Source organism: Octodon degus, unplaced genomic scaffold (assembly GCF_000260255.1).
Source record: "Octodon degus isolate 3935 unplaced genomic scaffold, OctDeg1.0 scaffold00072, whole genome shotgun sequence".
Taxonomy (NCBI): Eukaryota; Metazoa; Chordata; class Mammalia; order Rodentia; family Octodontidae; genus Octodon; species Octodon degus.
The window spans coordinates 2,730,543-2,743,815 of record NW_004524648.1 but is presented as its reverse complement, the minus strand read 5'-3'; the positions used below and the strand labels follow the sequence as shown (position 1 = coordinate 2,743,815).

General features: G+C 43.7%; 1 protein-coding gene and 1 pseudogene across 1 annotated transcript in view; one reads left to right on the top strand and one right to left on the bottom strand.

Moving 5' to 3' along the window:
* Nxn (nucleoredoxin) overlaps positions 1 to 13,273 on the top strand; it is a 158,001-nt gene that overhangs the window by 94,091 nt on the left and 50,637 nt on the right. The gene's annotated exons all lie outside the window — the stretch shown is intronic.
* LOC101583278 lies at positions 321 to 746 on the bottom strand (annotated as a pseudogene).

The window sequence follows — 13,273 nt, the reverse complement described above, 5'->3', positions numbered from 1 at the left end:
GTACTAGAGAATGAATCCAAGATCTTTGCGCTGAGGTATCTCTCCTGCACTTTATTATTTTTTTTTTTCCATTTTGCAAAGAACTTTAATATCGAAAAACACTTCCAGAAGTCCAAATCAGATTCAAGGCCATGGCTGAAGTTCTACAGGGAAATGCGGCGCTGGATTTCACTGGACAGCGGGGACTACTCTAGTCACATGTGCTTGCAGCAGGACACAAGACATGGGTCTCAATAGAGGCCGGTCTTTTTCATGATACGCAGGAACTCCTGCTCATTGACCTCACTGTCTCCATCTCAGATGGCTGCATCGATCAGCTCCTAAAACTCCTCATCGGTCAGGTTCTCGCCCAGCTCCTTGACCATGTGCCTCAGATTTCTGAACAATATTATCCCAGTTTCATCATCATCGAAGAACTTGAAAACTTTCAGGATTTCTTCCTTGGTATCTTTCTCAGACATTTTCTGAGTCATCAAGGTGAGAACATCATTGAATTTCATTTTGCCTGTCCCCTCATCAATTTTGCTCATCATTTTCTCGATTTCTTCTTTCTTGGGCTCAAAGCCCAGGGCTCTCATTGCCACCTTTAGTTCCTTTATATCGATGGTCCCTGTCCCATCTGCATCAAAGAGATCAAAAGCTTCCTGGATTTCCTGTTTCTGCTCTTCAGTCAGCTCTTGCTTAGGACTCATCCTTTTTCTCGGGGCACTTGACTCCATGTTTGCCTTTTTAAAATTAGAGACCATTGCAGCCAGATTCCAGGGCCGTTGTTAAGGTAAAAGAATCTCTCCTGTACTCTTTAAATTTTTGTTTTAAGACAGAGTTTTGCTAAGTCACTAAGTTGCCTAATTTTGACTGAAACTTATGATCCTCCTACCTCAGCCTCTGAGTGCTGAGATCACAGGCGTGCGCCACCACACCAGGCTACCTGTATTTCTTATGTGCAGCTCCACCTCCTTCCAGCCAACCCTACTTGTCCTCCAATGTTTAATTTCCTATTTATGCTATTTAGATATTTTCATACTTGCTGGCTTATTTATAATGCCTTCTTTAAACAAAACAAGACAAAAAAACTTCTTGTGAGTTCTGGGAGCCACTCCAGCAAATGAATTGAACTGAACGAAAGACAGTGCTGGGAGCCCCCAAGTTATAACTGGTTGGTCAGAAGTGCAGGTAAAACAACCTGAGCTTGTGATTGGCATTGAGGGTGAGGCAACGCGCCCCCCTGCCAGGTTACGTGGTTAAGTATCCTGGCTTATGAGTGTTCGGCAGCTTGGCTGAAAGACCAGAACTCAATACTGGACCACTCCATGTCCCTGGTTCTTGCACTGACAGCTGGTATTACTTCAGGCCTTCTTTGTTCTGTATTAAAACCACAACCCTCAATTCTTTTTTTCTTCTTTCTTTTTTCTTTTTTTGCCACAGCACACATGGTATATGAAATTCCATGCATACCATACTTCTCCAGACATGTCCAACTTTTGACATTCCTCTTCCATATCCTCACCCCCAAGTTTCCCAGGAAATAAAGTACAGAGCACCACAGATGCTAGGCATGTTGTCCATAAAAGCACTTTATAAGCTTGGGAGTAACCATTAAGTATTCATCAGCAGTGCAGCACAGCTCGCTTGGAGACGGCTACAGCGTGCAGTTCCTGGTTAGCTAGTGAATTCCTTTTTTTAAACAAGCAAGCTTATCAAAAGCAAATACATGTGCTATGATTTTATTTGAAAACCAAAAGATGTATAAACTTCCCTTTAAATCATTATTAATCGATCACTTGTTCACCTTATCGTACAAGGCTAGTCTTTCACACTGGCGCTGTGGGGGCGTGGTAGGTATATGTTCTTTTGGTTACTGGTGGTTGCAAACATGTCTACAGAGCTACGAAGATCACCATGCTTAAAATCAAAGCAAATTCCCTAAGAGCGAGAGTGACTCCAACCCATTCGCTCAGAAGTGTATGGGGATAAGGTTCTTCATCAGCCTGGCTTTTCCCACCCTGCCATGTTCCTGGTAGATAAAAAATGAGACCATGCAGGCCTGCCCATGAATCTGCCAAATGGCACAGTTAGTCCAAGGCGCGTCCCCATGCATATAAACTCATACATACCGAACCAGCACCTGGCTGAACAAACTTTCCCTTCGTTTCGCTAATGCATTATTGTATCAGTGCTAGAGAGAGTACTGGAACTGAGAAGCAGCTGGGGGCTAAGTAGAAACCGAAGGAATTCCAGCAGATACTTGGAGCAGCACTGTTGACATTTTGAGCCAGATAATTTTTCATGGTCAGGGAGTGTCCCATGTAGAATGTTTAACAGCATCCCTGGCCTTTACATACTTGGTGCCGGTAACAATCCTTGGCTCCAATTTTGGTTGGAGATAAAATTCTCCAAATATTGTAAATGTTGCCTGGAAGCAAAATCACCTAAACTGAGAACCACTGGCTTAAAACAGTTACCAAGGCCCAGGACCAGCCCTCCCTCCCTGAAGGCCTCTTCTCTCCCCAAGGGCATCCCCATCGTGCCTTTGACCTGGGGGCAGCACCCTGGCAATTTATGACTTAGATTAAAGAGAAGGTGAAGAAGTGGTTGCTAGGGGCATTAGGGGGAGAGTTGGCTGGATCTAGCAGTTAACTGTCCATAGAATACAAAATAGTAGAGGAAGTGTTTTCTAAGTCACAATTTTAGTAATTTAACTTACTGTCCTTTCCTTATTTCTCCAGATAATTAACAAAAGTAGGGACTGTCCTGCTGTGCCTTTCCTTAGTGGGTAGGGCTCCTTTTGTGTTCCCATTGAATGATACTCAAGTATGAAACAACCCCAATGGATATGATAGTGAACTTTTGCCAGAAGGCCTTGTGCAGATGTCCTGTTGGCAGCACTGTAGCTTTCAGCTCCTGTCGGCTCAGAAGAGATGGATCAAGCAGCCCCAGTACTTAGAGTCACTTGCCCAGAGCTCCCTGATCAAAGCGCATGAGCTGGTTCCTGGTGAGTCACTCCCAGGCCAGTGACAGGAGCAGCCAGTGTCTCTTCTGTTGGCCTCTGTAAGACATTCTGGCCTTTGGTGTAACCCCAGGTGCCTCATGATGGCCTGCCCTTTAGAGAGGATCAGATGTGTGCTGGGAAGTTACCTAGGAATGAAATAGGAAAAGAGATGAGAGAAAAAGAACTGCCTAGAGGATGGGTTGGTTTCTCCAAGTCTTGGGGCTCATCTGTGAAGAGGCCAAACTTCAGACAAGCTGGAGCACAGGGCACATTCTGCCACCGCCACAGCCTGGCTTCTGCAGTGACTGAAACCTGGGAAGCCCTGGGCCTCCGTGTTCTGCACCTTGCTGTGGCTGCAGAGACCGAGATACAGGAAAGTACCTTTGCTCGTGAGAGCTGGTTTAGAGGTTCTAGCAGGGGAACACAGTTACTTGTGTACCACTGACCCAGGAAATGGTCCTCCTCTGTCAGGAGTGATCATCCTCTTTGAGCCAGTGTGCAGCTTCAGGAAGGATGCACATGGAACAGTGAGGAAGCAAGGGGGTGGGAGTCATCTGCCTAGCAAAACCCAGATCAGCCGAATCAATCCTGGCCATCAGTGGGGCAACAGAGGTCGCAGCCAGATCACTTCATACCCAGCACCTTTCCTCCATCCTTTAGGATGTTTCCCAGCCTCTGCTCACATACTCCCACCTAGGTGAACCAGAATGTGGGTCTAACACGGGGCTCACACTCCTCAGAGCTGTCACAATACTGCCTGGAAAGCAAAGGAAGGGCCAGATGAGGTTTGGCAGGCAGATTTCCCAGAGTCTCATCTTTTCCTAAAGGAGAGGATGGGAAGGCCTATTTGGGGAGAGGGAAGCGCATGTGCCCATGAAGGAGAAGCAAAGTCATTGAGGTGGCTCAGCTGTCAGTGGTCTCAGGAAGGCAGGCAGGGGAATGTCCCTAAAGCACTGTGGAGATCCAGCCGGAAGGCCTCTCCAGCCCTGTGTGCAGCATGACCCACCCCGTCTGCACCCTTTAGAACAGGTCTGGTTCCTAGGACTCTCAGGTCATTCATGAGCAGACAGAAAATCATGCTGACATTTGCTTACATCCTGACTGGCTCAGTACAGCCTTTGTAAGTTAATTGGCTGAAAATACATTTGTTTAGATATTTTAATCTCTCAAGTGTTAAGTGCTCTCTGTTTCCCTTATGTCACAAATCTGGAAGTATTTAGAAGACCAAACTTTTTTTTTTTTTTTTCCTAGGCTTGGGGAAAAAATACCTTCAGTGTCACTCAACTGTAGTCTTGTTGGACTTCTTCAACGAGGGGAGAAGATACTTTAGCTGTGCAAGCCCTGCCCTGAGGATAACTTTCAGGGACTGGAAAGAATTCCCTGGAGCACCCAGGGAACTTGCTGACCAAGCTGGCATTGGTTTTCTTTCCTGTAAAATGTTTCCACTCACATGTTCTGGCTGCAGCCTGAGGCTGGCCCCGGCTGAGGGTTTGCAGCAAAGCAGTGTTTGAATGTTGGCCTTGCCCTGACCCGTGCTCAAATCATTTGTTTCACTAAGAATATGTATTTTCAGATAGCAAACTAGATTAGTTCACATCCAGCCATTTAATTGCTGATTCAGTGAAAAAGCCTCCACTTGATGGGGCCTGGGCTGAAATCAAGCAACTTCACGGGCTGCCAGGACTTTTCCTAAAAGAAGGGAGACCTCTCTCCCCCACTTTTTTCTTTAATTATAAAAGCAGAACTATGAGCATATAGTTAAAAAAAATTTAGCAGTACTGAAGGAAATAACAAGGCTGTACTCCTCAGATATAATCAAGTTTCTCACACACCCTGCTAGAATATCCTCTATTTGTAAACATGCACTTGTGTGTGGAGCAGTATCTGTCCTATTTGAAAAAATGCCTTTGATGTTTATGAATTTATTAATATACCTTTCTGATTTTTCCCTAGCAGCATACACTGCCCTGCCTCTGTCTTTAGAATACCAACACTGTATTTCATTGGACAGATATCTCCTAATTGTTCCCTAACAATGTGTTTCACCCCTTCCTTAGTCTTTTGCAGTTTCTGATAATGCTACAGTAAACATTCTTGCACAGTAATGCATGTGTAGCTGTAGAATAACTTTCTAGAATTGGAATTGCTAGGCCAAAGGGTATGTATATTCCTCGGGGTTGGGCTTCGGGGCTTTGCACTAAATTATATCCTTGGCTGTTGTTTTGTTTTGTTTTTGACAAGGTCTCCCTAAATCGTTCAGGCTGGGTTTGAATTTGTGTTCTTCCTGTCTCAGCCTCTTGAGAATTTTAGCTATATGCCAATAACTGTACATCATTAACTTTGAGAGCCGTTGCCAAGGTCCTTGTAGGGGACAGAGTGGGGTTGCTTCAGGAAAATGCTTAACTCCAGCTTCTGATAACCAGCCTAAAATGCTGGTACTTTCTCTTGTTCAGGAAATGTTTCCCCAATACAGGGGCGGTAAGCAAATGCACTGAGATCGTATGGCATCTCAAAAAAGCACAAAACATGAATGACATTTGGAAAGACAAGACTTCTGGGGACTTGAGTCTTTTTATTTGATCAATAAGTGTGGGCAGGATGCTCTGTTTCATTTCGTTGCATGATTTTAGGTAAAATCAGGCGTGGTTCTAGTTGTAAGATTCAGGAGCTTGGCCTCCCAGAGAGGCATAAGCTGGAGGTAAAAGGCCAGAATCTACTTTGTAAATTCCAGGTTCCTTTATGTTTCACCAGCACTAAATGAAGTAAGAAGGCTTTGGGTACAACTGACTTTTCGCTGGGCACAAACTAAACAATTCCTGGGCCATCTGCATCTGCTGCATCAGCTTAGGGAATCAGACGTCCTCCTTTGACTCTTAAACATCAACCACAGTCCTCCTTTGACTCTTAAACATCAACCACATTCCTTTGAAGGCCTGTTAGTTAGAAAGGCCTCTGAGTGAGAGATGGGCTGATTCTGGTTTCTGCTACAATTAAATTGGAAATGATCTCTAGATGGAAGTCTGGTCAAAAGTTTTCTGAGATATTGGGCAAGACACTTGTCTAGAGAGCAAAGAAATGCAAGACAAGTTTTTTCAGGAGTTTTTCTCCTGTTCCTCTTGGTCTAGCTGATATGTATTTATCAGAGAAAAACAGTTTGTATACCAGAGGCAGCAGTTCCTATTGGGCAGAACCCGATTTATTCCTCCAATTTATTTCCATGCAGCCAGCACCCTTTCTACATACCTTCCAGGATAATATTTTATCCCACATTGTATGTGGAACTAAAGAAAAACAGATTGACCTAGTATAGCTCCCTCTTACATTTTTGCAAATTTGAGAGTCTGCAGTTTGAAGAACCGTAGTTTGTATTCCCTAAGAAGGCAAAGGTATCAAGACTCAGTCTTCTCACTCAATGTTTTTATTTTGGGGATTTCAAGCCTATTTAACGGATGCCTAGCATATACCCCTCTCCTGAATTTGCCAGGTGCAAATATTTGGTCACAGGAAGTCCTTAGGTGCTGGCCTGGGAAGCATACACTTTGAACTTCTTAGGTAAATCCAGACCTCTGTATGAGTGGTGGCTATATTTTTACCCTTGAACTCTTTGGGTAGAATGTGTATACAACATGCCATTTCACTCCTAAACATTTCAGTATGTAGTTCTTGGAATGAGGTTGTTTCCTTCATAAGAACAATATCTTTATCATACCTAAGATACTTAACACCGATACATGACAAGTATAGGTCAATTGTCTTGTAGCATTTCTCATAATCTGAATTTCTCAGATTGTTCCCTCCTGATTTGATTCAGGTCAAGCATTTTTGTCAAGAATACTACAGTCGTGCTGTATATTTCCTGTTGTGTTTCCCAGTAGTTCTGGTTCTGTCCAGTTATTAGTTCTGTACATTTCTGGTAATGCAACTTGAAACACTTGGTCAGGGCAATGACTGCCAGACTGCCCTTTTATAAACACATTTTTCTTCTTTGTAATTAACAAGCAATAAGTGATATACTTCCGAACCATAGGAATACAGTATTCTGTTCCTGGTTACTTGGTACCCAGTAACGTTAGCAGCCACAATACATTGATTTTTTTTTCCCTGAATCTGTTCTTACAGTGATTATTGTTGAATGTTGATCTTTGAGTCCACTGTCCTATATTCATCAGGCTGCATTCTTTCAGAACAAAGAGTACCTGATGCCCCTCTCCTTTTGAGTATCATTCTGAACTATGGATATTTTTTCGCTCAATTGCTATAGACCATCAACTTCCATCAACTTCATTATATTTTAGTACTCAGATTATCCCAAATTTGGTTCATGTGAACCTTTTCAACTCATCTCCAACCAACTTTAAGCATTTCTTTGATTTTCTGGCACAAAGTGATTTGCCCAGGTTCAGCTTAGAATCAGCCTTTTCTCTAAGACAGCTTGCTTCTTGATAGAAAGATGTGGGTATGAGATGTGCTTGTTGCTATGTATGTCACCACTTCCAGGCACTTCAAGTAGAAGGAGCCAAGACACGGAAGCATTTTCTAAAGTCTTGAGTTCATCCTGAGATGTTCGTGTCCGAACCAGCATCCCAGGGCTTTTCCATGCTCAGCTCTTTCTATGTTCATGTTCTCCTTGCCCCGCAGTGAAAACCTTTAGACACACCTCATAGTCAATACTAAATTGACTAAGTAAAGTCCAAGATTTCTTTTTTTCTTTTCCTTTTTGGTACCAAGAATTGAACTCAGCCTCGAATTGTCAGACAAGCACTGAGCCATTAAGCTGCATCCCTGGCCAAGATTTCTTTTAGTTCTTTTTATCTTTTAATTATACCCAAGTAAAGATGAATAGAGAACTATATCCAAAAGGCCATATTGGTTCCCTTTTTGTGCAGACAGGTAATAATTATCATACAGTTAACTTACATGTTACTGTTCCTGCTCACTTTAGGATTTGCTTTTTCTCTCATACTTACTTGTTTTTATTGTTCTAACAAACAAAGTACCTATTAGGTTCAAAAGTCAAAACTGTATAAATGAATATACTGAAAGAAGTCTTACTTCCACTACCAGAAGTTACCATCTTTATTAGTTTCTTTTTTCTCTCTCTTTTTTCACTCTTACTAGTACTGTTTCCAGTACATAATTATTACATTCACTGTAGGGAATTGGTACAAGTATACAACATATTTCAGCTTCCTTCTGATTTATCTGTCATCTCATTGCAGAAGTGACAGATTCCTGTCTGTGTTGGGTCCTGTGCTTTCTGCACACATAGGCATGGTTTAAGGTTCTGGTCTTAGGATCAGCCTTGCTCCACGGAAGTGCATTAGCAACAAAGTGCAATTCCTCATCTTTCCTGGCTCTGTTCATTTGCTTGGTTTTGTTTTTATTTAATAATCTGTGAAAAAGGCAAAGCAACCTGTGGGAGGATAATTAAAGGATGACTGGGTTGAGCTGATGGGCAGGCCTTGCAAGTAGAATGGAACTGTCTAAATTGGGGTTCAATGGTCAATTTAACACCTTTGGACAGGAGTGGGCCTGCTTCTAGTGTGGTTGGAGCGGTCTGGGACCCGTGAACAGGCTGCGAGGGAGCGCAGAAGTCTGGTCTCTGGCTGGCCAGCCTTTTGGCGCAGCCACTGTTTTGCACCCCAGTAATATGGGCTTCCTTTTCCTTTTTTTTCTTTTTTGGTGGAACTGGGATTGAACTCAGGCCCTTGCACTTGGCAGGGAAGCACTTATTCCACTGAGCCATCTCCTCGGCCCTCCTTTTCCTTTTCATGCACTGCTGTCTAGTTTTAATCCCCTCCTACATAAGAATTACAGGGAGGAGCTGGGGAGATGGCTCAGTGGAATAAGTGCTTCCCTGGCAAGTGCAAGGGCCTGAGTTCAATCCCCGGTTCCACAAAAAAAAAAAAAAAAGAATTACAGGGAACAATTTTTTTTTTTTTTAGGAACTCTTATAAAGCTACTAACACTGGGACAAAGTGCAATCCAGAATTTTCCCTGAACTCCAGGTGACCTCAGTAGCAATATCTCCAGTGTGTCTTGTCTGAACTCCTTTGGTGTATTTAGGGAGTGATTATTTATTTATTCATTTAATTTTGCATCTCTCTGCCTGCCTGCCTATTGCTTGAAATATTTCTGTACCTGTCTCAACCCCCACGACCCTCCCCCAATTTTATAAGCTCTCCTAGGGCAGTATCTCTGTTTATGTCTCTATATCCCCATAGAGTGCCTGGTAGGGTATTTGTTGGTGAATGAATGAATGAATGAATGACCCTGGTAGGGTATTTGTTGGTGAATGAATGAATGAATGAATGAATGCATGCATGCATGCATGCATGCATGCATTGGTCTCGTTGACAGGCCTTTGTCAGAGGTTCATGAAGGACTTGCATAGACTGTGCCTTACACAAGGCAGCCCTTTTTTCCTGGTGTGCACTTCTATAAATGGACTATGTCAGCATATTTGAAGAAAGGAGCACAGAGAATCAGAAAACCCCATTGCAGAGGATAGTGGCGGTCTGTAAGGGTACAAAGGCGAGACTGAGGGAGGCAGGGTGACATGTTTTGGAGAAGTAAATGCACTGGAGCCAGCATTAGAGAGTCAGGAGACAGTCTAGGCTCAGAGGACTTGAATGGCTGGATTCTGCCCCTGTCTCCTGGTTGTACAGATTGTAAACTGAGCCAGGAGAAGCACACACACACAAACCTCAGGGTGAAAGCAGACCCAGCCATACTCATGCAGATTTCCCCTTTATAGCACCTCTGAGAGACAGCCTCCTCAAAGTCACCAAGGATTTAGTGATTTAGTGAAAACCAACAAGATTTTGATAGTCTGGAGTTCAAATCTCAGCCCTTGACCTCCTTAGCCATATGACCTTGGAAAGTCACTTTACCTGGCTGACCTTAGGGAGTGATTTTTTTGTAGGGGTGGCTCAGCCTGCCCTGAGGATGGGGCTGGTGCAGCCAGCCTGTGGTGCCAGGGATCTTACTGAGGTTTCCTGCATCCGCCTAAGCTTGCCTAAGCAGGCACTTTAGACCGCTGAGCTATCTCACTGGCTCAGGGAGTGATTTTTTAAATTCCACTTCCAACTGACAGCTTTCAATGATTTGTCATCATTGAAAAATCATGTCTAACGGGTTCCATTAAATATAGTTTAGGGTCAGGACTGAGAAGACTTAAAATTATAGTGGAACAGGAAACTGGACCTAAAAGGGATAACATGGTCCTTTTCTTGAGTGGTAGATTTTCTAGGTAAAGAAGCTAATCTCCCCCACCATGCCTCAAAGGGGGGTGGGCTCGGTCCTTTTCTTACCCCTCTTCTGCTTCCCACCCAGGAGGTGAGTGATTTGGCTTCACCACACTCTCAGGTCCCACTCAGCAGGGCATGGGCAGGTGCAAGACCAATCAGTCACCTTAACCAAAAGAGAACACCCTCACCAGACTGTCTAGCTTTGATCCAACCTCCTAGTGAGCTCTCTGGGATAAATTGTGATGCTAACTAAAAGCAATAGCTTGTCTTATGGGATTCTTCCTTAGTCTACCAATTGACCAAAACCAACTAGAAGCTAGGAAAGTGCCTGCTACAAGTAATAACTTTAGCTTTAGAATAATTGGCATTTAGCCTTTCTGACAGCAGCAGGATAAGTTGTTCCTCTGAGATGATAAATGTGTATTGTGTGCTATACAATAAAGCCAGGAGCCTCCTGGTATTGGCTGCTGTTGAGTGGCCTGTGCCCAGCTCATCCACAATGGTGCCAGATATTGGACCATTAGGAATAAGTTTCAAAGAAGAGAGACCAGAATGGAAACCTGTATTAATCTGTTTGAATTTGTTCCCTTGGGATAATGTTTCCAATTGTGACATTCCCCTGTTGATAGTGACTGTCTGGAATGATTGCAGCATAGGATCTGAATGTACTTCAGCAGCCCAGAGTTGCGTTTATGCCCTTGTTCTGTCACCTTTTCCTATCTAAATAAACAAAGTCCATAAAAGCCACAGATAATTTAGTGGGTTTCTCCAGAGTGGTAGAAAGTATCATAAGGGTTGACCCGACAGCATCCTAAATTCTTAAGAAGTGACACATTGGCGTTCTTTGTAGACTCTTCTACCAAGACTCTTTCTCACTAGTTAAGTCTTGTTCTCCTATGAATGGTATGGCTGGTGTTTATGGGCTAATTAGTGAGAGTCTGACTTCCTTCAAATGAACTTGGCCATCCAGGTGTGGGGCAGGCTCAGCCATGGCAATGGGAATTTATAGTGCAAGACAAAAATACCAGCAAGATCAATGGAGCCATACTCTAACACCTGGTAGGTTCCCATCCTAGAGCTTGCCCTATGGTGATTTAAGGTTCTTCTGCCAGAACAAGTCCAGTCAGAATTCCAGCGGTAAAGACTTCAATGGGAAAGTTTTCTGGCGGATGTTCATGATTGTTTTATGCTTGAAAAAGCCATGACTTTAGAATGTCCATCTCCTATTACTTAGGGGTTTAGGCCTTTTCTTTCCTCGGCCACCTTGGGGAAGAATTTTGGCAGATGCAAGGTGAGATTGGACCCTTATCTCCATCTCCCCCAGAGGGCTGCTCTGGAGCTGTCTGTCTCCTATGACAAGAATCCTTTTCTCTGGTTTTGATTGAGTTCTCTGGCAGACTGGATAGGATTTGTTGTAATGTACACATTCCCCCTGCCAAGGTACACAGACTCTTTAGACGCAGAGGCTTGTTTTATGATTTTTTCCCCTAAACTTAATTTATTCTACATATCCCATGGCAGAGCTAAACATTTGTGGGTATTTGGCTGCCAGAACTAGTGGTGGATCAGATGGGACGAGGCCTGTACTTGTTGAAGAATGGGAGGATTGCTCCCTCCTGGGGCGTATTTTCAGAGAGAGAGGAAGAGAGTTATACTAATTCAAACAAAACTTTTCAACAAATACATTCATGAGTAGAACTTATGGGATCTGGAGGAATTTTACCCACATTTCAATCCTAGGATATCAGTCAGGTTTTAGTAACCTTTGAGATGGTATCACCAATTGGGGAGGATATGTTCACTTTCCTCTGCTTGTAGCCTAAGCAAAGCTGTCCTGAAGCCCCTTGAGGCTCAAACAGACCCCAGAGATTAAGAGCTGCCTCTCTTCTAGTCCTGTGTTAGTATATGGAGCATTTTAAACTCTTAGAACCCCACTCAGGTAAGCAGATGGGAGCATTTAAGATCTATTTAACTAGGGCTGGGGAGATAGCTCAGCCATCTGGGGGTTCAATCCCTGGTACCACATGCCATACCGACCAGAAACTGGGCATGGTGGTACATACCTATAATCCCAGCGCTGGGGAGGCTAAAACAGAAGGATCACTATAAGCCTGAACTGCATAGTGAGACCCTGTATCAGCAACAAAAAAGGATCTATTTAACTAGGAAAAACCCCTCAGCAGCAGAGTTCCCCTGCTCGCTTTCAAGCATAGGGAGGTACAGTGGGAAACAAGAATTATAAGTATTCCACCCTGGCATTGTGTTACATACCTGTAATCTCAGCTATTCAGGAGATTGAGGCAGGAGGATAACAAGTTCCAGGCCAGCCTTGGCAACCTGGCAAGACCCTGTCACAAAAGGGGCAAAAGAAAAGAATCATTCCAGATTCATTCATTTAATCAGTTCATTCATTTAAGCCTTCTATGTGTCACACTATGCTGGAAGCTGGGGTACAGGGAGAGCCAAGGACCCCTGACTTCACTGGGCTTCGTAGTTAAGTAGGGGAGATGATGTTATTCAACAAGTCACAGAAATGTAGCATATGGTGAAAACTGTGATAAGCACCATGAAGCAACAGTGCCAGGGTGTAAAAGGCTACTGAGGGACCTATCAAGACTTCAGATGGGGCAAGGCTCCCTTGAGGAAAGAGTGTCTGACCTGAGATCTGCAGGATGAGTGAGAATTAACAAGAATACTGTACGGTATTGGCTATATGGCTCAAACTTCAGTGGCCATGAGAGTTACCTGGCATTCTGGTAAAATTTACATTTTTGAGCCTTACTCCCAGAGAATCCCATTCAGTAGACCCACAAATCCAGACCCAGATGGACCCAGAAATGTGTCTCACCCCAGGCCCAGGGGATTCTGATGCAGGCGGGCCTGAGGAACTAATACACTAAACATTGCTGGTGAAACTTTGTTTTGGTTTGTGTCTAGTTTTCTCCCCAAAGCCTCATGCAATCACTGGGGCAGGCTTCTAGAGTTTGTGATTAATTCATGATCCAGTGCTGGGATTATAGGTATGAGTGTTGCT